Source organism: Python bivittatus, unplaced genomic scaffold (assembly GCF_059951505.1).
Source record: "Python bivittatus isolate LINGU-HERP-01145 unplaced genomic scaffold, Pbiv_v1 ctg000840_np1212, whole genome shotgun sequence".
Lineage (NCBI taxonomy): Eukaryota > Metazoa > Chordata > Lepidosauria > Squamata > Pythonidae > Python > Python bivittatus.
This window is the reverse complement of record NW_028277113.1, coordinates 49,344,394-49,369,913: the sequence shown is the minus strand read 5'-3', so window position 1 is coordinate 49,369,913 and position 25,520 is coordinate 49,344,394. Positions and strand designations below refer to the sequence as shown.

The 25,520-nt window shown below is 37.1% G+C and overlaps 1 protein-coding gene across 8 annotated transcripts in view; it reads left to right on the top strand.

Moving 5' to 3' along the window:
• Positions 1-7,437: 7,437 nt before the first annotated feature.
• The window catches only part of NCOA2 (nuclear receptor coactivator 2), a 140,998-nt gene continuing 122,915 nt past the window's right edge, over positions 7,438-25,520 (top strand). For 4 of the 8 annotated variants that reach the window (XM_007427034.4, XM_015887870.3, XM_007427030.4 and 1 more), the window contains exons 1-2: positions 7,475-7,612; positions 16,899-16,975. The gene's annotated coding sequence lies outside the window, so the exon portion shown is untranslated. Of the gene's footprint in view, positions 7,613-16,898; positions 16,976-25,520 lie in introns of all 8 variants that reach the window. The other 4 variants (XM_015887868.3, XM_015887867.3, XM_015887869.3 and 1 more) reach the window with 4 other exon arrangements.

Here is a 25,520-nt window from a genome sequence, read left to right as displayed (position 1 = left end):
AAAATATTTTAATTGTAAGGTACGGGCCCACAAAAAGGAAATGCTGAGAATAGCGGGTACAAGACATCACTGTAGCTGACAAGTGGATTCATACATCACACTAAGGCACAATTTTTAAACCATTGTTTGTTCTCTAAGATACAGCTGGCTGGGCTCATACATCATGCTAAGCCATAAACAGTGATTTGCAAACCACAAGAGAGAGGTCTGCACATTACATTTAGTAAAGCATATTAAACAACAAAGCATATTGTGGCTTAGCATAATGCATTAATGTTGGGATGAGGAGAATTATCATACAACACTAGAAGGAGTACTCTATACCTGATTTGCCCCAGTGGGTCATTGATATGCGTTGTTTGTACACATGTGAAGAAGGCCTTTTTGACAAAGGGGAAAGGAAGAAGACTTTTGAACAATATGGTCAAAGCTCTTGGGGTTCTGTTAATATTTTTCCTCCCTCCCTCCTTCCCTCCCTTCCTATTACACATCTGAAGTTATATTATTTCATTAGCTCTGTTATTTGCATGTGTGCTTTTCTTTCGTTAATCAATTAAACATAATAGCACTAACTATAGTTGTGTGAATGTTATCCAGCACAGATAACCCAATTAACTCTGGCAATCCTATTTTTCTATGAACTTCTTGTTCTACAGTTGGTAAGAATGGCAATTATTGATGAAGCAACATCCTTCATGCCTTAAGGTGCATGAAATGAACTTATATATGAGTAGGTCTCATAGCTAGTACCACTCATGGTTCTTACTGCCATGATTAACAGTATTACCAGATAGATATAGCTTCAAACCATTCCAGAAACAAATTGAGACCCATGTTGATTATTCAGTGGCATCACTGGGCAGTTTTTACAATGCCAGATCTCAGCTTCCTCCTGGGATGATGAAGCTTTATCCCAAAATAATAATAATAAAAGTAGCCATCATGGCAAGTTAGGACCTGGCACAATGGAAAGCACCAAGTGACACCATCAGTTGATTGGCAGGAGACTCAATTTGCTATCTGCATAGATCTGAAGCCACATCTGGCAACGCCTAATTAAAATAATCAGGTTGGTGAAGCCAATCAAATGTGTCTTGCTCTACAAAAAAGGACGTTCACATGATTGTCATGTTGTTCTGGTGGGTTACAAGTTGCCCTCAAATACAAGACATTTGTTTAGAAGAATATTATTGCATTGCTCTTGAGATTACAGTTTCTCGCCCTCTGCTTATTCCTTTATGTATGAAAAGTGACTGTGGTGACCTTGAAAGGTTGTCTGTATTTACAGAAGAAAAAATAATTAGAATCTAGTAAAGATAGCTGAAAACAACACACATCCCAATCTCTATATATTGATATATTCAGTTAATTTCAGGGGGTTTGGAATACAATCCAGTTAAATAGTATTGCATTCCACAGATGTTTGAAGGTTAACTATGTTCCTCTAAACAGTTTTTAATGTTTTTAAAGTTAAATGCATTAAACGTTCCTCCTTTATGTTAATAATCTCTTTGGTAGATTTTTATTAGAGAGGCTAATTTGGTCAAGGCCATATGATATATTTCATGAAGGAGCTGATATGAATGCTGGACTTCCTGGCCCAAGTCAACACTTGAGTCCAGGATACCCTGGTCCATGTGAACACCTTATCACTCTGATTCTAACTTCCAAATAGTGAATGTGATATACAAGTGTAGGGCAGCCTATACTTTGCCAACCAATTTTCCTGCAGTAATTTGTACTTTTTAACATGCACAGCTCCTTTTTAAAATGCACACTGGCATGCTGTCTATAGTTAGAAAAATTGCTTCAAAGAGATCTGGAACTGAAGCTTCTTCAAAATCTTGCTTTTGAATCCTACTAGCATGTTTAAGATTTGGGTGCAACTTGCAAGAGTGAAACTGACAGTGACTACTGTGTGACATACATTAAATATCGTCATTCAGAACATAATTTTGTTGATAGCCTACAACAGGAAGTAGCAGAACATCCTGTTTCTGAAAGAGCAAAACAATTTTCAGGCTTTAAAGTACTACATCTAAATCTTTAGATTTAGTTTGGTAGAATCAATTGACATACAGCATATTGGAAAGTATTGGGAAAGTAGATGGACATAAAAATTACATAATGTTATTTGAAAGTGATGGGAAATATTCTGTCAGTACAACTCACTCTAATGCTATGACCCTACTTCATATAACCACAGTACAATTATGCCCTGGCAACAATTATTTTTCCCTTGTCCCCTGATATTGCCTTTATTTCTTCCTCAGCCCAAGAGTAGTGAGAGAACCCTACATTGTTAGTAGTACTGCTATTAATATAGCATTTCCTAGAGCTGCACATGTTTTGAAAATGATCCAGAAGTACTTTGTCGAAGCACAGCATCTCACTGCTACTTATTAAGATAGCCCATTGTTTTTCAGGCTTCCACACAAGCCTGAAAAAAAGTTGCAGCTGGTTAAAGGAGTTGACTGTGATTTATAAATTGGCCACAACTCATTTTAGGCTCATCCAGTAATCTGAAAAAAAGAGAGGTTACTGTAGAGGTGTGGTTCTCCCAGGAAGTCTGAAGCTCTTTTTTCCAAATCTTTTTCAAAAATTGCATAGAGGTAACATTTCCCCCCTTATTCTGACACAGTCCATTGACAATTTCAAAGCGGATAAAATCAGTTAGGCCTTGTTTCTCATTATTTTGGAGGGAAGTCAAATGACTGACAGTGACTGAGACCAGAGGCAATAGAGGCAGGATAGGGACCAGTAATTTCATGCCAATATTGTTTTCTGCCAACTCAGGGATGGCTGGTGATACCTAACAAATATAATTAAAAATCACCTGGCAGAGAACTTCTAAAACTTGGGTAGAATATGATTAGTTCAGTGCATCATAAGAAACATGTTCAAATGAGCTCTGGAATCCTAAGATTGGTGCTGATGACCATGCAATATATTTGGTTTTTGCGAGTTGTCACTGACTTGATGGTACTCAGCCAATATGTTCTAAAAATCCAGCCATTTGTAAAGCATGGTTTATGACTTAGTACACTGTATATTCTATACCAGTGTTGTCCAAACTTGGCCACTTTAAGATGAGTGGACTTCAACTCCCAGAATTCCCCAGCCAGCTGGCTGGGGAATTCTGGGAGTTGAAATCCACTCATCTTAAAGTGGCCAAGTTTGGACAACACTGCTCTATACAATGTATATACTTAAAAAAAAAATTAGGCTTTATAGCTTCTGATATATTATTATTATTACTTATTACTGTTAACAGTCAGACATTTAAAGGGACAATTCTGAGTATATAAACTAAGAAAAATGATTTCCCATCTCATGGCAAATAGTTATGTTGAGTCATATGTTTAAAAAGATCAAATTGAAAGGAGGGCTAGAGACTTTTATAATACAGAAAAATGTTTATTTTTTAATTTTTAAAACAATGTTAAAAATGTTATACAAGCAAACAATGTTTTTTAAAGATAAACACAATGGACAGGTTCCAAGGAACAGTCTGCTTGCACCATAAAATCTTCAAACATGTGGTTTTTAATAGCAGCCCTTCCATCAGCTTCGGAATGGCAAATTGCTGTTGAAACTATGGAGAATTTTGAAAGCAGTTTGTAATATGGCATGGGTGTGTGTTTTTCAAAACAAGTTAAAAATATCACTGAACTAGCATAAGTCCTGGAGTGCAGCTGAGTAGCTGAGTTCTGTTTTATAAAAACAGTAACATCATTCCTTCTAATCACAAACTTAGAGGGGAAGTGCCCTGAAGATTGTAGGAAAAGTGAGCTACTGAAAAACAAAAGAGAAGTCTCAGAAGATTGGCGGGGGGGGGGGGGGGGAGGACTCCAGTGTTTGCAGAAGTACGAGCAAACAAAACATAAAATCAGCAACCCAAAGAAAAACTAATAAAGATTGAAGGAACTTTTGACATAGCCACTGATAGCCATTGTTCCTACCCACCCTTTGCCAACCTTCATAAACACACTTGAGTTGCCTTCTGAGTCTTCTTTCACTGAGGATCCTCTTTACCCAGCCTTCTCTCCCTCTCCCTCAATTGGCCAGTGGCTAATGCAAAAATCTGCACGTAGCCAGTGCTCTGCCCTGTCCCTCTCATCTTGTTTTTCATCTTTGTGCATAAGAAAAAAATAATCTACAAGATTGTTAAAAGTAAAAGGAAAGAATTTAAAGGTGGTTTACTTGATCAAGGTTAAAACAGACATGTTGTTATCTCTGGTAACCTTTTTTTAGACTTAAAACCCTGGACTTTTCCTGACCAGGACTGAATGATGAGGTTTTAAGAGGTTTAAGATTTATAGATAAGAGATGAGATATGGGAAGAAGAGATAATTTGTTATATTTTAAGAGAAGGTGATAAGATACTAAAATTGTTTATAGTTGTTTTGATGAATGGGGAAGTCATTTCTTTATATATATATTTTCTTTATTATATTTTTTCTTTTCTATTTTTTAATTTTTGCACTTCCTATTTTTTCTTTTATTTTTCTTAGTTTGCATTTGTTTTTATCTTGTTAATTATAATGTTTAATAACATTATGTTAAAAAAAAGAATTATGAACTTTGAAGGAATGGGAGAATCCTAGGAGGAGGAAGAGTTTTTCACCAATGGACAACCATCTTCCTCATGATTCCAGAGAAAATGTAACACTACTACTCTGCGAGCCTCATTGGTTGCCAGTGGGCTTTTGGGTGCAATTCACCTTTAAAGCCCTTCATGGCTGGAGACCAGCTTACTTGAGGGGCCGGTTGTTTCTATTTGATCAGGTGGGATGGGCACGCTTCAGGTCCTGTCGACTAAGGAAATGCCATTTGGCAGGGCCAGAAGGTGTGCCTTTTCTGCTGTAGCACCCACCCTATGCAACATTCTACCCCTGAGATTAGGATGACCCTGACCTGCTGGTCTGTCATAAGACCCTAAAGATCTGGCTGTCTGCAGGGACCCATTTCTTGGTTGTATTGGTGATTATGGAGCATGTTTTTTCAGCTGCTACGTATTTTAATTTTTGTATTAATTATTTTAATTTTAATTTTGCTTGCCGCCCAGAATCATTTTTTGAGATGAGCCTCTATACAAATGGAATGAATGAATGAATAAATTGCTATAAAATACATTTTTCACAGCATTTCTTCCAGAGCAGCAACTGAGCTGCCTAATATAGACCTACAGATGTCAAATGGCATGGCAGTGGCACAGAGCCAATCTTGGTTTTGTGTAGTTGTTGTTTGTAAGATAATCAGTGGTTATGGAATGTAGCAGATAGATTGAAAAACAGTGTGAAACTTCGTGAAATAACTACAGCATTTTATATCAAGTTCCACTTATAAAAATGCAATAACCAAATGAACATAATCTTACCAGATATGTTATTCTGGGCATCCTCTGTTGGGAAGAATTCTAGTTGTACTAAACAAGATTTACTTCCATGAAAATGATATACACGAGATCAGGTAGTCTAAAACACTGGAACAAAATTACTTATCACTGTCATACAAACAAGGAGAGATAGAAAATTAAATCAGTCCTCTTGCACATACCAGCTTAATATAGTTACTTCCTGTAGATGTTAATTTTCACTTTAAACCTTCTATTTATAAACACTAGCTTGTTCTATTTTTAAATCTTTTTTTAAATGACTTATCCCATACAAAAACAGGTAAAGTACTATTGATTCTGCTTAGCCGAAGTCAGTGACAGAAGGATCTTCTCCAGGTGTCTGAACCACCTAAGATGAGCCAAAGAAGAACTATACTGTTGTTGTTTTTTTAATTAGAACTTAGCCTATGAATCTTGTTCCAAGGAGAGACACTAACTTCCACTTGATTAGCTTTTTGGTGTAAGTTAAGGCAGCCTTTCACAACCTCAGTATTCTCCATATGTGCTGACTTCAACTCCCAATACTGTCAGCAATAGACTTGCTGGCTGGAGAATTCTCGGAGATGCAGCTGGCTGGGGAATTCTGGTAGCTATAGCTTAAACATTTGGAAAGTATACTATTTAGAGAAGGCTGGGCTAAGGCTTCTTTTTTTCTAGGTTGTTAATGTTCTGAGTCTTAAACTGTATAATCTGCTTCCGCCCCCCCCCCCTTATAACACTTTTAGTGTGAAATGCCCAGGGTACCACTTGAGTGAAATATGCTATACAATGTATAATGACATGTAATATAAATAGATAAATACAATCTTTTTATCTGTTACTGATCTTAATTTAAGTAGTTATTTTTTTCTGAGTATTAAAACCATATAAGCTCAACTTATTGAAATTTACTTTACAGGGACTGCAAACCAATATGAAAAATGTAAATTTGATATAGTTTCCAGATAACCTAAAAGGTTCTTTGCAAATTTCTGCACTTCTACAATGTAATTTCTTTTCCACACAAAAAATATGAAAATTTCCTGCGCTGCTCATTTTATCCTAGGTTTGCTAAAACTTTCTTATATGTTTACTGACTCAATAGATTATGTTCAATCATTATATGGTTTCTTTGATCTTGGCTTAGGGTTGTGTGTGAATCTACTATGGTTTATGCAACAAGCTCTTAAAAAATCCTGTGTGAATTCAGCCAATTCGTTCATAGAGCAACTTACTTAAAGCATATCCTAGTGAACACATCACCGTACAGGGATATCAAGGTGAACAGGAAATGTTGGTTCAAATGCCAACAACACAACAGCTCAAGAAGCTAAATGAAAGAGGTGACCTAATACAACATCCTGCACAGTTTTGGTGTCACTACCTGATAGGCCTGGAACACCCTGAACTTTCAAATACTCCAAAAGTACATAACTCATCAGTAAAGCCGTGTCTATACTGAAAGGTGTCATTGTTTTCTGTATTCAAAACCGCAAGGATTTACTTTCAAACCGCGCAGCATGCCGTCTCACCGAGCTTATACGTGGTTAATGTGATTCCTCCACAGATTTATAGTTATGTTATAGTTATGGAACTTATGTTCCCTTAGTTAGAAATGCGCTTCATCTTGAGACAGCCAACGTGTTTATATTTATCGGGTCTTTTTTTAAAAAAACACTTCAACGAAATAGCGTATTGTTTTCTTTCGTCGTCCAAAGAAAGGAAATGGATTAATCATACCGATTGGTTTCCATTTCTCTTTTGTTGACGATACAATAGCATCCTTTCCTATTTGCCTTCTTGCTTCGGTCACGGCTTTTTCGTTTTCTGTTCCAAGACACGCGTTTGCGTCCCGGAGACCCACGTAAGTCGCAAAGGAAGTTTTCTCTCGGCGAACCGCCCCGGCAAGACGACGGGCGCGGACGGGCTGGGGTGCGCGCGCCCTCTTTCCGTCGCGAGGGCTCGCCTCTGAGGCCACTTTTGCGCCTCGGCGAAGGCAGGGAGTGGCGGCGGCGGCGGCGGCCCTCCCAGTCCCTCCTCTCTGGCTGGGTAGCTTTGCGGAGAGGAGGAGGGTGAGCTGTGGGAGGGTCTCCATTGAAATAAACAAGCAGCCAGTGATTAAAACGGGAACATGGCGGCCGCGGAAGACTCAGCAGCTCCAGCTTCCTCTTACAAAGCAAAGGTCAGCGCTGGCGGCAGCTTGAGCGATAGGAGCCGGAGACTTTACTGACCTCGGTAAATGGAAGCGCCTGGGCGCCCTGGCCGCTGGGCCCCTTCTCTGCGGAATAGGCTGGGGGTGGATAGCAGAGGGGCGCTCCTGGCTGTGCGCTGTCGGATAACCCCAGCTTGCGCGCGGCGCTGCCGGGGAAGGCGAAGGAGCCCCTGGAGCTGATGCCGGGAAGACCAGTGGGGGAGACGACCGGGCAGCCAGACTGGTTCTCCTCCTCTCCCCCCCGGCCTCCCCCAGAGGGAACTTGAGGGGATCTTCACCAGAAAGGGGGAGGTGTCCGTCTGGCTGTCTGCCGTTCCTCGGTGAGGGGCGTGCGGTTCCCTCGAGCGGGGAATGAATAATGGAAGGGGAAGAGAACCGTTCTGAAGTTGGGGTTTTACATCCTCGTCTCCTGCTTTCTCTTTAAAGGGAAGGTGGCGCCTCGGCCGTCTTGGTCAAGGGGGTGGGAGAAGGAGAGGAGAGCCGCCTCAGGGGAAACGGGGGTGCCGCTGGCAGGGAAAGGGCTGGCTGCGCCCCGTCCTCCTCCTCCTCTTGCTTATCGAGGGGAGGGTCGTTCCTCACAGAAGGGATTTTAGGGTGGCAGCTGAAGCGCGCCCGCTTCTTTCCGAAGGATTCCCCAGGGAGCCCCCATCCTGCTGTCCCCCAGCAAGTGTGAGGGGAACTGATCCCCTCCAGGAAGGGGAGGCGTGCAGGCGGCGGGCTGTCGCGGTGCAAGTTGCCTCGGAGGAAAATTGAGTTGAGGTGGCTAAACTCCGCTCCCGAACCGGGCTTTTGTTGTGGTTAACTTCTCCAACTTTGTGCGCGGCGGCGCGGCCTTCGCAGTCCCCCTTTCCCGGAACCCGACTAGGCCCTGCCTGCTCGCCGCTGGGTGCGAGCGCAGCCTGGGGAGCCGCATTGCTGCTTCGTGTGCCTGGCTGGGTGGGGGAGGGGACGGCGGTAGTAGTGGCGGAGGCGGCTCCGGCAGCGCCTTGACTGCGCTGTCGTCCTCTCTGCTGGGCGGCCTAGCAGCCGGATTGCTGGCCGGCGGGCTGAAGGCTTCCTGGGCGCCTCAGCGTTGGAGCACCCAGCTGTTCGGCGCCTCTTCCCGGGCTGTCTGGGCTGAATCGATCGTGCTGTGTACAATATATGGGGGTAGAGATGGAAGCGCGGGGAGACGCGTCACCTTGCTGTCTGTATGGGACGCTTTTTGTTTAATGTGGGGGCAAAGAAGAGCGTATTTCTACCTCCCCTCTTCTTACTGTATTTGGAGAATTGCGTACGCCTCCCCTTTATCCGTGTGGCAATGAGGGTGCGCGCCTAATCCCTTTTCCACCTGCTCCCTGAGCTTTCCTTGTGCAAGGGAGGGTATCGGACACAAACAGAACAATTCTGCCGTAGCTTTCGACTGAAGGTGCTCGCAGTACCTAAGGCCTTTGATTTAAAGGAGCAGAGCGATGGCGTTTTTGCTTCCTCATAGGCAGAAGCTTTTTTATTCCTTGCTCCTGCTGTTGCAAAGGTATCCAGGGTTATTGGTTGTCTTGGTAACTTTGACTTTGTTCATGTAACATCTATTTTTCATCTATGCCACCTTTCCACATCTTCTTGTCATCAGCCTGATACTGAAGCTTTCTTAAGTTCATTTGATTGTATAGAAGTAGATGAATAAATGAATGGAAGTTGAATAATAAAGATGGAAAAATACATTCATAATTCTTGTTTACTTATAAATCACATGTATAGTTCTTGCAATGACAGATTTATTGGGGGGGTGTAAACATGTTACTAGTGTGCTTTTATTATGAATATATTTCTAAAACTGCTTCATGAAAAGTTATTGATGGCCAAAAGGTTTTTCTTTTAAACTTGTTAACCAAAAACAGTTCGGTAATTTAGAATTTTCATCCAGAAAATCTGTGTGTGGTCGCTGAGAGTCAACATTTGACTTGTTGGCGCATAATCAGAAATTTAGAATTTTAGCTGTCTGGGACAGTCTCTGAAATTATATAAAAATTTTGAACAGCCTAAACTGTTCATTTCTAAATGAACATGAAGGGAGGTATATAAATTATAAAAATAAAATAAACATAACACTACATTTGTGTAGATCTTCAGGTAATTCTAGTTTCATTATGTTTTAAACATACCTTTTTTAAAAGGAAAGGTGGAAGATAAAGGTTTTTTTAAAAAATAGATTTACAACTTCATTTGTAATTCAAGTATGTAAAAGCTATTTATCTGTACTGAATCTTTCTACTGGGCATCTAAAGCAATAGCTCAGCCTTAGCCAATACAAATATAGTATGTGGCATACAAGAATGTTGATACTTGGATTACAGAATAACCACTTCTTAATTTCTTGTTCCATTATGGTTTACTGTGTTTCTTAACACAGTGACAAAATTTGCAAAAATTAATTAGTAAAAATATTGTTCAGTAAGAATCTTTCTTTAGTGGCTGCAAAGTATTGATTTTCTTGTTCAAATGTTCTTTTTTAGTAATGATTTTGGTGGTACAAAGAATATCTCTTGCTGTTTGTGTTTTAAGTGTACTGTAGTACATGAAAGGTGGTGACATAATAAGACTTACTAGTCTCTAAATTGTTGGCCAAAAGACTTTGTTTTTTGCTGGAAGGATTACTACTACTTGCCTTATGTTTAAAGATTTATCTTTTTAGACTTGTCTGTAGATTTATAGGTGGTGTCATAGATTTAACCCATGAATCTCATTGTTAAAACTCAACTTCAATAATGAGGATTAAAGTGTAAGGCAAAACTGGCTTCTCTGTGGCCTGCTAAGGATGCTCTCATTGACTCTTAAGATCCTTGGGTAACCAACCTGCCCAGTGTCATGTAATTGAGTTGAGTGGACATATAAATTCAATAAATAAATCATTGCTAGGATTTTTGTGATACTGTATATTATATGTGCAAGTCCTTTATTTCAAAAGAGGACTCCAGTGTGGAATAGCTGACATAGAATCAATAATTAAGCTTGATTGTATTCATTGTGGTCTGAATAAGAAAATGATAGTGTTATATCTTTCTATTTATTGTTTGTTTATTAATTTATAGCATGCCTTTCCTCTAGGAGCTCCCTCCTCCAGTTTTTCCCCATAGCAACAACCCTGTGCAAAGTATTGAAAAAAGCCATACCCTCTCAAAGGCTTAATGCAGCTGCTTCAAGAATGTTCATAGGTTGTATCCCCATGCAGAGACAGTATTTTCAGTGGGATTATTGGTGAAATGAAGTGGCTGTACAGGCACTTGGAAATGGAAATGACTGGGAAAGGCCTCAGCTTCAGATCTTCAGGGAGTGTAGTTTTCTTACACCAAAATGTCTCAGAAAGCACTTCTTTAAATACTTTGCACAGTCTCCCATAAATTATTTTTTACATATTGCATTTATAGATTTAGTTATTATATGAGCAATAACCCCCTGTGCTACTTCTAACACCTTTACAACTTGCTATAATTACTGTTCATTTTAACCTTTGGATAATTGTAAGATGTTTGAAAATCTAGGATGCTAAGCATACTTTTTGTGATGGGACAATAATTGCAGTGTTTTGGTGGAAAAATAATATAGGCGATAGGCATACTAAATGAAGTTGATAAAATAGGTTTAAAATAGGCTGTGTTGTAGCTGTTCTACAATGCTTGTTGTCTTTTGTCACCTTTTGTTGATGATGCTACCTCCATGTTGACATCTGTTGCAGTTGTAGCTATAATGAATCCACAGGGTGTATACGTAGTGTAGAAATTTTGAGAATTGAACTTGAAAGGAAAATGTAGTTCTGAAATATTTTACAAATAATTGTGCTCTGAGTGAATTGACAGGACAATGCCTTTACACAAGTTTAATCTTTACGTTACATGCTGTATATTTGGCAAGTCCTTGGTGTTCCTTTCTCTGTTCTTGTGTTAAAAGAAGTTTCCAATAATACTAGATATGCTAACTTTTTCTTGAGAATTAAAATCTAGGTGTGTTTTCCTGTTATGGTTCATAAATATTTTACTGCTTTGATACCAAGCATTGAAGAGCCAAAGAACGTGCATTTAAGATAACAAGATTATAACAAACTTGTTAGCCACCAAGATTGTCCTGTGATTGTAGCAGCACACAAATGTAATAAATAGTGCAATACATATGCCCATGTGTGTTATAAGACTTCCTCATCTGAACCATACAATGAAATCTTGTTACAGGTTAACACTGTTGTATCTAACCTCATTAAAAAAAATGTTTAAAAAGCAGAACCTCACTTTGCTTCCTTTTTCATCTGTTCTCTGATTATATTGTTTGACCACCTTGGATAGTTGCAAATACTATCATGTAGAAGGAAATATGGCTGTAGTAGAAAAGAATTAGTTAAACATATGTATATCTATAGAAAGATAAGTGTTCTTGATTATGGTCCTATTATCTGCTTTCAGGTGCATACTCTCTTTTGCAATGAGGGATTTTGATTTTATCAAAAATGTTTTGACTTGGAAGTAAAGATAAATTTGAAGTATAGTATACTACTGTAGTAATATGTGCTGTAGATTCTTCCAAAATAGTCATTCATTCAGTAAATGAAAGTGAATCTCTTAGCAATTACATGTAAACTAAAAGATATTGTAAATAGCCTTATTCATTTTGGGGGAAAGTAAGCTTTGTTAATGTATTGCTACTGCAGTTTAGAAGCTTATGCCATTCAGTGTGTATTTATTTATTTATTAGATTTTTATCCCACCTTTATTTTTTGACAACTCAAGGCAGCGTACATATCTAATGCTTCTGCCTCCTATTTTCCCCACAACAGCAACTCTGTGAGGTGAGTTGGGCTGGCTCTCATGCCTAAGGGTTTTGTGACCACAATGCCAATTGATACTGGTTTTGTTTCATGAATTGTGACAATATGGGTTTGTTAGCAGTATATCCACTGTAGGAAGAGATTCTGAGCCCAACTCAGTATTTAATATTTCAAGTCACATAGTGAACTTTGAAATATAACATTGGATTTGGTCTTTTGAAAATGGAAATATGAATTGAGGGAAGGAGGATGAATCCCAACTGATGTTTTGAACTTTGAAAAATAGCTAAAGTTTCATATTTAATGAAATTATAACGCCTCAATCATTGGTTAGTGGAGTGCCAGAAGAGTACAAAATGTATAATGGATGCTTTCTTAAAGTAGTGTTGATAGTTCATGTAATTTTTCACTATGAAATCTGAATTACCTTTCAGGTTATCGCTATTGCCTTGTATCCTGCATAAACCCATAAGCCTGCATCTGAAATTCAACTCAGAGGCTGTTGTACAAATAATGTATATTTTCAGTGCTTCTTGACACATTCTTGACCATACTTGATAAACTTCTTTAGAAGAATATGCGGCTGAAGACCAAACAGGATGATAATACATTAAATGCATATGTGCACAGAACATGTCTTATTTTTACTTTGAAAATAAATGCCAAAGAGTTATAGCAGCAAATAGTGAAAGGTGACTTGACTTTTTACTTCTGCACTGTGCTCTTAGGAAAAGTTGACCACATCAAACCATTATTTTTTAATCCTCTGAGAGAAGCTGACCTTTTCCTTCAAGGAGAGTAGTTTGAGAGTTGGGTGGCATATAAGTTTAATAAATTATTATTTTTCAGGTACTCAGTTTTTACTGACAGCAGTGGTGTAGGATGAGAATAGTGTATTAAATCCCTTATTTTTCATGATGCAGCCCTGTTAGATCCACTTGTAGCTACTTTTAAAGAAAAACTAGGGCATATTAAATATTAAATTTTGTGTGGTCGACTTTTCCTAAGAGTACAGTGCAGAAGTAAAAAGTCAAATCACCTCTCACTATTTGCATATTAAAATGTGTATATTAGTGTATTATTTGACTTGATCTGAAACTTGAAAACCTGGGAATAATTTCCAAAGAAAAATAAAAAAGGACTCGGCATCTGTGCAGTGCTAACTCTTGTTGAACATCTCCTATCATCCCAGTCCAGTAAGCGAAAGCCGGTTCATTATTTTCCGTGATACATATATTCTTCTTAATAGGTTTAGGATTCTCCTCTTTTTGTCATATACTAGTACTGCTTCCAAGGCAATGCTAGGTAGTGAGCACACTTGAGTAACCACTGAAATGCCAGATTCAGAGCTATTTGAACTGAGATAAAATCATTGCTTGTCATGTATTTGACCTTTCATAATGTGGTTGCATATCATGATAATAAAAAAAAGTAATTCTACTGAGTTCTATGGCTAATTGCCAGTTCATTTGAATGTCATATCTATGCTCAATTTTGGTCACTAGTCATTACACTGTTGGCTTTTTTGTGGAGAATATAGAAGAGAAGTTTTATTCATTTATTTTTCAGAGGAAGGTAGAGAATGAGTTGTCACCCAAAAATACTGCAGAGAAAACTTCTGTTCTAAACTGAATTTGAAAGAGGAAGTGCACCTGTATGCTAGTAATATTGCCTAAAGCTGCTTCCTGTTGAACATTGAAGGTGTATCTTGTTCTAAAACCACTGTTGATTATTTGGGTGAGCTGATTATATTACTTTTGGTCACATTTTATATCTTACAAACTATTCTGCTCCTCTATATATAACTCACTAACATTTTAAATTTTTTCACTAAATATTCTGAGCACATGCTAATAGCGCATGAGTGTTTCTGTTATTTCACGTGTACTTGGGAGGTACTAGAAAGACAAAGCCAGGTAAAGTCCAGCTCAGCACCAGATACCTCTGTGACTAATTCCAAAGAAGCTCTGTTGGAAATTCAAATGAGCAGGTACAAATGTTGCTGTAGAAACAGGCAGTTCTGGACTTTTATATAAAGTCAATTGCAGCTCCATTTCAATGATTCTTGTCCCCTCTCCTTTTTTCTCCCATTCAGAAATGTTTACTTCTGCTTTTCATGTCATCTGACTAGGAAATTTGTAACATTTTGCTCATGTACTATGTCACATATCATAATTAAGCAAAACAGATGTAGCAGCCTGTTTTGTAAATAATGTTTTTAAACACAAAAGTTCATACTATAGATATTCTATTGCTGGATTTAATGTACAGGGTCAGTTAGTTAATGTAGTTAAAATTGTTCTCAATTGAGAAATATTTATATATATCCTAAGCAGTGGTATAAATCTTCTTTCAATATATAGAATATTCCTTTTTCATTTTTACAAACAAAACTTGCATCCCCTTGTCATATTGTATAGGTTCTACATAGTTTCTTTTATATTCTGAAAAAGTATCTTTCTATATATAATATTTTTAACTCTATCTTCCAATTTGAGAGTAAGTATTAGATATGGGAGGAATCTACACATTTGGTACATTTCTATCTCTGTTGTTGGTTTCTGCTTAACCACCAACTTTGAAACAACAGAATAACTACTGGAAATGAAATGTCCGTGACTTTTGGATAGGAATAAAGTTAATAATTACAGAACAGCATAGAACGGTTTATTTGCGTGAAGTGAAAACAAAGTATCTGTGTCTGGGAAGTTATTAGAATTTGTTCTTCTTTATGTATTTGTTTTGGGCGGTTTTAAATATACTGTCCATCAACAAAAACAGGTTCTAGGGTGATGTACAAGATAACACAACAATAAAATACAATAAAAGTTCGACAATGGGTGGAATAAACATCTGCAGCAGCTAAAACCATTTATTTAAACTTCCCAATCTAGTACACTGCCTTGGTCTTTCCTGGTCTCCCATTAAGGTTGTAACCAAGTTGCCACCTATACTGTAGCACTAAACATTTCAGAATGCTGAGTAGTTAAATACACAGGCAACTTTAAAAAAAAAAAAACTTTTATTGATAGTTGATTAATATTTTGGGGAAGCCAAATATTTAAGTTACCTTATGGAAGCAAGATGGGCAGTGACAAATTTGATGAATAAAATAATACCCACATTATTATTTTTTTTAAAAAATATGCAAAATCTGATGCTGGAAACAGCCAAAAACATTTGCATTCTGCTGACTTTCTGCTTATCTGAGAGTTGTATGTATTAAGAGTCCTGAAAAGTTCTAGAGATAAATAATTAGTTTTGGTAAATCACTGATCTGAGCATAAACAAGGCTGCAATCTTATGCATACTTATTTTTTTCAGTAGGACATGCTTTTATATAAATATGCTTAAGATTTAGAAGGGCTACAGTCATTTACTTACTGTATTCTAATGTTTTGTGTTTTTTGTTAGACCCCACATTTCTGCACATGGAGGCCAGCTTCTGCACATGGAATGATTTCTGTGTGCTTTATGTTAGAAATTGGACAGAGGGATGGATAGATTCCATAATTTTTTCTTTTTGTTCATGCCTTATACAACTTTTTATATGCTTGTGCAAGTCTTTGAGGAACAGTTCTGAATCTAACTTTTTTTTTCTTTTTTTCTTGATTACTTGGGCTGAAGCCATTGTGCCATGGGAGGATCATCCATGTAATAGCTCCTTTGAGTGTCTGTAGAATCTCCAGTTAAATATGAATTTTAGAAAGGCACAATTTTAAAAAAAACTCTTGTGTTTTCTATTGAAAATTTGGTGAGAACACAATATATTGCAAAATACCTGGGATGAAATTACTGAAACTTCATGCATTTTTGTCTATTTTAAAAATATAGTTTTAACTTTAGTGCCCATAAGAGCACTTTAAAAAATGTTCTAGCGGTATGCTACATTTTTTGTTCTGAAAAATAAAATAAAAATAATTTGTAGGTATTTCATGCAATAATGTTTTGAATACTAAAAATTGTTAAATGCTGTGGTTGTAGGAACTTGCCTAGGTTCTTAGGATTTCATCAGTGTTTATCTTACTAAATTTTTCAGATATTCTGTAATATAGGATATCTCACTTTTTGTCATCATATCGATAAAGAGCTTATCTGGAGAATTATTTGACCAAGGCCATTTTCTGAGTTGATTTTAAGCAGGCCATATTCTTGACATGCTCAACTGCATCAATATCTTGCTTTTACTAGAGCAGAATGTAACTGGTTGGATGCAAGTAATGCTTGTACATCATTCCTCCAAATGCTCTATTATGGGAAAGTGAGAGACACTGTTGCTTGGAATATGGAACCCTACATTGGTTGATTGGTTTTTTAAAACTAAAATTTATTTACCTGTAAATCTGATTTGCACACAAAAAACATTAAAGAAAGAATAATATTCTTTAGAAACGGTTGGCTTAAATTATCAGGAAAGGCATCATTTTGGAGTACCTTAGTGTGACAAAAATTTAATGTGACAATATAGAATAAACAATAGCATTTGGTATGAATGTTTATTGTCTGTTTGTTTATAGCAGGCTTGAGATGTATCTGAAGATTGAAGTTTTCAAATATACAACCAATACTGATTTGACTGCCTCACTGAGTCTTGGTAAGTTATCTTTATTAAATTATCATTATCAGGAGTGAAGCATATGACTTTATGGGATGAAGTGTGGCACAAAAATAATTCATATTGTGTTTTCTTTCTCATCTAGATTCTCTAACCCTGTTGAAAACCAGGTCTGATATGTTCACATATTAAAATGATTTGTTAGCTAAGTCATATTAAAAAGCAGGCCAGAAAACAGAACACTATTAAACAATTAGGAACAAATTGAAAGCACTTTATAGCTATACCAATGTCTATATGATAGTGTAAAGTATTGCATAACCTAATTCTATTGTTCATTCAGAAGTAACTGCAAATCAACACAAATTAGCTTTGATTGGGACAGCTTGATTCACTTCATCAAAAGAAAGAGACCACCCAATTCACCTTAATTTAGGTGCAGTTGCTGGGGAAAGAGCTCCTTTCAACCTTCTACAACACTGACTGAAATGCTTCCAGGTTGGGCACCTTTGGAATTGCTTGCAACATTCACTGAAGCTGCCCCACATGAAAGACCTTCATTGTGAGCTGCTGGATCTTCAAACTGAATGCCCTCAGTACCATCCCATTGGGAAGCACTTTGACTAGTGTTGTAGGAGAGGACTCTTCTTAGCATTCTCCACAGTGCTCCTCAATGAAAGTTTTTAGTTCTTTCCAAAAGATCTCTTCCAACTAATGGAGAGCCAGTGGCTTAAATATAATTTATTCATGTTGCTGGCCTGTCTCAGGTAGGCCAGAGGAAAATTTCTTGTGGCCCTTGCTGAAAACTCAGTATGCATCAAGAGGTTTCTCAGCTAGACTTTCTGGCATACATTGGGAGATTCCCCACAACATGTTTGAACTCTCCCACTCAGGAAACCTTTTGGTTCATACCTAGAGAGCTTGTGACTGGCCACTTTTCCTGCATATTGCAGAATTTCCCGCAGTCTGTGATGGAGATGCCCAGTCTTAAGACCCCAGTGGTGCAGTAAATGGCTCCATTATCCTTCTCTCACTACTCTTGCCAAAGAAAGTTCCTGTCAGTAATAAGACTGCTATTGCTTTGCAAAGCAGGTATAAGAGTTGGTTCTTACACAGACAGCAAAAATAGCATGAAAGCAAATCTGGCCATTGCAAAAACAAGGGACAGATGGAAACCACCTTTTCCACACAAAAGAGGAGGCTGGGCAACCTATTCCATAGAGCTTGCTCTTGAAACACAGCAATCATTAGACTTATTTCATTATGGCTTCTAAGCTTTTCTTCAATAAAAACAACTTATCAGAAGGTCTTATATTTTCTGAGCTTGGCTAATTGGTTCCAGTCCTGCCTGTTGGACTAGAAACCTGACAGTAGCATCAAGGTATGCTTCACTGGCAGCTTTGTTGAAGTAAGGCACTTTTTTAAAACTTGCATTGGCTTCCTCTAAATTGTATCTTGAGTTTATGTAATGAAGCCTTCTCCTGAAAGTCTTATGGTTTCAGTTTAGTTTCAAACCTGGCTTTTTTTATTGTAAATCTTCTTTAAAAATCTGCAGGCAGACCCTGACCTGCCTAAAAAATGTACCTCTCTTTTTTTCAAAGATAATGCCCTTCTCTTGGGTTACATCTGATTGATTAAGAGTAAAGATGGCACAATCAGAAACAAAATATAAAAGGAACAGTAGACAATAACTCTATAACCAAGCACACATACAGTCAGTTCATGTTTGTCTGCATTTGCATAATTTCCCTTACAAAAGTGTACGTGGCTTGAGAGAATGATTTGGTCTAGTTAGAAATAGGTCACTGCTTATCTAAGTAGAGGCCAATGTCTACCACTACCACCGCCCCTGATGTAGAATTTTCCATCAATTTTCCAAACTATTGTTTTCCACAGCTATACTTTCAAACTGAGCGTAAAAAAGATTCATGCGGGTTTCTGATAGAATAGAAAGCTTCAGAGGACTGGTAGCACAGGCATACAGGAATTGCTTATCCTTTTCACAATTACCGTAACAAATTCCTGGCTTACTATGGTAGGATTTTGTCTTGTCAAAGCACATTGCTTCCCACTAGCCTTCTGATCCCATAAGTGATTTCCTCTCAGGTTGCTCCTCTACCTTAGCCTTTTTTTTTCCTCTTGTGGAGTTCTATTGCTACTCTAACTATAATGCTGCTTCCTTGTTTTCTATTTTTCCCCCAAGTCAGTTATCAGCTGATTTGAGATTCTTAATATTAATTTGGATTAACTTTTTGCATGGTTGCCCTTTACATCTATTAAGAGACCATTACTTATTCAGTCTTTATATTTGGGGCATCATTGTCTTTCCATTGAATGTAAACATGTTTGTCTATGATATATAAAATGTGGTACAATGCACAGTAGGCCTCAGTAGACCTAAGTCTATGTTTCTCCTGTTTCCCATTATGACAGCTTTTGAAACTGAGAGGACTATTAAAAGCAGTATGTAAAAAAAAAAAAAAAAAATCTCACCATGAGGTTTTGTAATATATAAAATATTCCATTTAAAAAGGTCAAGCTCTTGAACTAGCCTAAGGTAGATATTTAAAGCCTACTTTTTTTTTTTCATATCCAGTCTTAGGATTTTTAGAAAATGATCTGTAATTTCATGAATGACAGTGTTTTTCATGTATGTATTTTGATATACAGAGTCGTGACTGTCATTGGTTATTTTGTACTGTATGGTATTGTATTACCTGGGAGAACAGGTGATGTCAAAAACTGGCAATGATCTCTGCCATCTAAGAATGATTAGATGAAGGCAGATTTGCCTCCAGTGTCTGAATGAGGATAGTGAAAGAGCTACCCAAGTGACTGCTTGACAGTAACTGGTGCTAATTAAATACAGAGTCAGATAATGACACTGATTCCTGGATGAAAGCCAATAGATTTCCTTTGACTTTCAGAAAACTTAATTTTCTAGCTCTGTTTATCTGTCAGCTTGGCGTGATGTTGCAGCTGACTTGGCATTCATAATGAAAACAATGAGTATCTACTTGCATATATTTTTATTAAACTAGTTAATGTAATAATTAGTTTATGTACTTGGTGATGTATTAAACAAAGTGTTGTTCATGTTTCTTAATAATGACCTACCATTGTGCTCCCAATATTTCTTCTGCATGGCTTGCTAATAGTTTGATTAGAGATCATCAGTTGAGGTTATGCTATATAGGTAGTCCCCAGTTTAAGAACAAGTTCTGTTCCCAATGACTGTCCTTAAGTCGAATTTTTAGGTAAGCCGGAACAGTATTATTGTATAATACTGTGTAAGTAGTATTGTGTAATGAACTCAAACCATTGTGTATTTAACTTGAAACATTGTGTATTTAACTTGAATTTTGCTACAGTAGGCCTGGTTCTTAACTATGGGTCATCCTTAAATCAGGCGTTCTTAACCCTGGGATTACTTGTATTCATCTACGAAAGTATTTTACACGTGCTTTGTATTGCTTATAGGTTTGTACATTGTCTAATGTTTGAGAGTTGATATGTTCTACTACTGCTGTGCAAATGTAATCCCAAGATTAAGTGGCAGCCTCCAGGTTTGTGGTTTGCGCTGCTGCTACAGTTTACTTGTGCAAGAATTGCACAGAAATAGCAAATGTACCACAAAGGCTTATGGAACAGTTGCTATTCAGCTTTCTTACATATACTTGGAGGTTTGGCTATTCCAGTAAACTCAGTATTATATTGGTAGCAGTATAGGTTGCAGTAAGAGTTTTAGTTCTATATGTTTTGCTTCATTTCTGCATTTGTATGTCAAGTGAGGATATGTTGTAAACTCCAGAAGAAGAACATACAAGAATATCCTGATGACATTCAGCCATACCTTGCCACCCTAGCGATGCTGTTGAAATCCTGAACCAGTACTTGGAGGCTGTGACGATCTGAATGGAGTAAAATAAGCTTAATTTAAATCCCTTCAAGATGGAATTGCTATTCAGATGGCATCCTAACAATAGTGGTCCCAGTAATTATTTTGGATTAAGTTGTTCTCCCCTCCCCTTGAAGGAGTTGGCCCCTGACTAAGTGCTCCTCCTGGACATCTTTAAATAACACATGGAAGCTTTAGGTGGTGTACCAGTTATGGCCCTACTTGGGCTAGGATGCCCTTGTAACAGTAAATTATGTCTTAATTCCCATTTGGACAAGTGCAAGGCACATTACGTGGGGTTGTCTTTAGAGATGGAAGGTACCGCTAGTATGAAATGGATCAGCTACAGTGCTGGTGAATCAGTCCAACAAGTGAAGAATAACATCTATTTATAAGTTGTTGTATTAGTTACCAGTAGGCTTCCAGGCACAAGTCAGAGTGCTGAGTTGTTATCTTTAAAGCCCTACACAGTATAATACCAGTTTATATCAGGCAATGCCTTGACAGAATAGAATCTGCCTACTCAGTTTGGTCATTGTAAGCCACTTCAGAGTCTCTCTCTCCCCTTCCCCCCTTCTGAAGTCCATGAGGTACAGTCAAGTCATTAGTAGCTCCTTTTTATGGAACTCTCTCCCTGGAGGTATGTGCAGTTCCTACCCCCAGCTTTTCAAAAGCAGGTTCAAACTTTGGATCAAGCTATAAAAACTTGATCCATAAAAACTATAATAGTTTTTAATAGGATTTATTAACTGTATTGTTTTTGTTTGAGTGTTCACTGCTCAGAGTTCGTCAAGAGTGGGCTGTAAAATAAATAAAAAGTATTGAGAGTAGGTAAACATTTTGCAGTTTCACAGTTTGATAGGGAATTTATTATAGACATCTGATGAAGGTAAACAAAATACCTTAAACCTAGTTGTCCATTCCAAAGAGAAAACTACATTTAAAATGGATTTTTAAATTCTGCTATAGACGCATTAGGGACAATCAGATCAATAATTTAAGCCATCAAAATATTTGTTTATTTGTTTCTAATTTGTTTCTAATTGCTAATTCATACTTTAGCATTCAATAATAATGGAACAATTTCCATGAGATGATGAAAGTATAAAGAAGGTATTCTATAAACTATCATAAAAAATGAACGGGTTTATACTCTGGATTCTTCCACATATAGTGGAAAAACAAGCACTGTTATTTGATGCCAAGAATTACTTAATGGTCAGCTGTATTTAAGTTGCTGATAAGGGAAAGGAGCATAAGTATTTAACTGTTGTCTTATTTAATTTTTAATTCTAGATATTTTTGATTTCACTGTTGCATTATCCTGTATTTTATTATAATTGTGTGTTTGGGTTTTGTTTTGTTTTTAACTAGAATGTACAGAACTGTTTGCTGAGTTAAGTCTTGTGTATAGCACCTGTTTAAACCCAGACCTTAATATCAGTTAAATGCCTTTATCCACAGTTTTGAGTTGTAAGTTGAATAAAGAGAGAGTCATGCCTAAAAAAGATAGGTGTTTTGTGTTCCCTGTGAAATTATTAAAACCTGTCCTTGCTTCATTATTTATTGGCTAATCCTATGAACTAGTATAAGAAATATGTAATGTGATCAGTAGTCTGAGGCTGTTTTTGAATGTTAATTTTTAAAAGATTGATATTCTTTTACTACAGAGTAGTAAAAGAACAGATCTAGTGCTTTCTGATAAAGCTAAACTAGTGCTTTCTGATAAAGTACATTCTGTAATATAGATGTTTTTTGATATACAGGTTAGGGTGGGAGTAGGTGAAACTTAGTTAGGAACAAATATATGTAATGGTGGCATGCAACGAAATGGACAAACCACCAATTCCTAATCTAGCAGAAATAAAATACTAAACATATAAATAGTTGAGAGAAGCCCATAAATTAGGCCCTGGGTCCTCAGTGTGGCACCTGCAGGCATCTGCTGATACAATCCTTACACTCAACCAAATTCCCTGCTCTGCATAATTTTTGAAAACTTTTGATTTTTTTAAAAAGGAACAGACAGCTAGCAAGCTACAAAGCATCAGTATCAAGCATTTCCAGTAATGTTCTAGGCAACAAATACAGATAGTCCTTGTTTAGTGACTGCCTCATTTACCAACCATTCACATTTACATTGGTGATGAAAAAGTAACTTTACAACCAATCCTCATATTTATGACTTTCTCAGGTCTGTAAAACAAAGGAAAGGAGAGCCAGTTTGGTCTAGTGGTTAAGGCACCAGGCTAGAAACCAGGAGACTGAGTTCTAGTCCCACTTTAGGCATGAAAGCTGGCTGGATGACTTTGGGCCAGTCTCTCAGCCCAACTCACCTCACAGGGTTGTTTTTTTGTGAGGAAAATAGGAGGAGGAAGGAGTAGTAGCTATGCTTGCCACCTTGAGTTACTTTAAAAAATAATAAAGGTGGGATAAAAACATCCAAAAAAGAAAAAAGGAAAGCTGAAGTAAGATCATAAGCACACTGATGGTTTCACTTAAGTAACCGCTTTGCTTAATGACTGACTTGCCAGTCCCAATTGTGGTCACTAAACAAGGACTAACTGGTAAATTAGGAATAGCTATAGATTGTTGTTGTTGTTGTTGTTGTTTTGTGAGGAAAATAGGAGGAGGAAGGAGTAGTAGCTATGCTTGCCACCTTGAGTTACTTTAAAAAATAATAAAGGTGGGATAAAAACATCCAAAAAAGAAAAAAGGAAAGCTGAAGTAAGATCATAAGCACACTGATGGTTTCACTTAAGTAACCGCTTTGCTTAATGACTGATTTGCCAGTCCCAATTGTGGTCACTAAACAAGGACTAACTGGTAAATTAGGAATAGCTATAGATTTCAAAATGTTCACTTACGGTATATGGGAGTTTGGCCATCCCTGCCATGATAGTTATTTATGAGAATGCCCATAATGTGTACTCAAAATTCTAAATGTACCCATTAGCTCAGGAAAACAGGGATCCTCTGAATTACGAAACAGCTGAGATACAGTATCTAACTACCCAACCATTTGTGGTATTTCTTGCAAGGAGCTAATTTGAACTAAAAGAAAAGTAAAAAGTTTATCCTACCTATAGGTTTCCTGTTTCTGCATAAGGTACCTGGATTGTAATTCTTCATTTGGATTGTTTCAGCACAAACAGTATACCTAACAAAATAATTGAGTTTTGTGGTATGGTAAAGACTATCAAGTTCATAGTATAAGCTTTCATAGCTTAGAGTTTCTTTGATCAGAAACATGTATTTTATCCTGAATTATACATAAATACACTTGATTAAGGGAAATAGGGAGTTCAGAAGGTAAATAAAAAAGAGTGTACAAATGATTGTAATTAATGTATTAACAGCCAATAACTCAACATAACATGAACATTTCATAACCTTCTGAAATAGATTATAGTCTGCTAAAATTTATAATGACCTATCTAATAGTAATAACACATATGCTTTTGCAACAGATTAACGTAGTTGCCCTTCTGGAATTTGTACAATCTGTCCCAGGGAAGTGAATTTCTTATAGTCTGGACTAGATCTAGATTTTTGGTACTTCTGTACACATGTATAAAATAGTAATACAAATGTATGTGGATATGATAATCTTCAACACTTACTCTGGTTTAATTATATTAATTATTTTCAGCTCCACATAGCTGTGGGGCCTAGAATATTATTGGAAATATAGATGCTTCTTGATATTAACATTTTGTAGCTTGCCATCTGCCTATTCATTTTTCAAAAATTAAACAATTTTTTAAAAATTACACCTTCATTTTTTTACTTTAATTGTATTTGCTTTCACTCAAAATATATTGATAATTTATAAAATATGTTTCTAGAATTGTGGCATGTTTATGCCAGCCTTTTAGAGCAAACTGTTTGCATTTCAGGTAAGAAATCTTAACATTCATTTTTGTAAATCAAATTTATGCGCTGCCCATCTCACTATATAATTCTAGGCGGCTCACAGATAAAAGTCATAAAAAGCAGTAAAAAAAAACTACAAAAGCAAAGTTAAAAGATGGAGAGAGCCTCCTCAAGTCACCAGCCACCCCCAGTGCTGTGAGTCCACATTGGATCCCCAAGCTAGTCAGCAGAGCCAAGTCTTAACGCTCTTCCGGAAGGCAAGAAGAGTGGGGGCCAATCTCACCTCAGGGGGCAAGATATTCCACAGGGCAGGGTCGATGGCAGAAAAGGCTGTCCTCCTAGACCCTGCCAGTTGAAATTCTTTAGTCAACAGGGTCCATAACATGCCCTTCCTCTACTATGTTCTATTTTTGCCAACAATATTTTTTTAAATAGTGTACATCAGTATAAAAATTTGATAGGATTCATGGGCGTGTTATTGGAATAAAAAAATAAAATAGATTTCAGTGACTAGTATCTCTGTCACTGTCTATGTTTATTCCTATTCTGTGTTTCTGTGCTTTGTGACTCTGAACAGTTCCATATTAACCATATTTTTAATTTTTTTAACCACTGTAACATTTCAGTGACTGGATGCAGATTGCATAGTTTAAATGCATAGTTTAACCATAGGTGAACTATAAACCATAGCTGAATAAAACACAGCTAACATTCTAAGCTAAAATCAAACATGTCATACTCTGTTTCAGCAGGTTGTATGAGTCCTGTAATATCTTGATGCTATAAATTTTTCCATAATTTTGCTGGAGA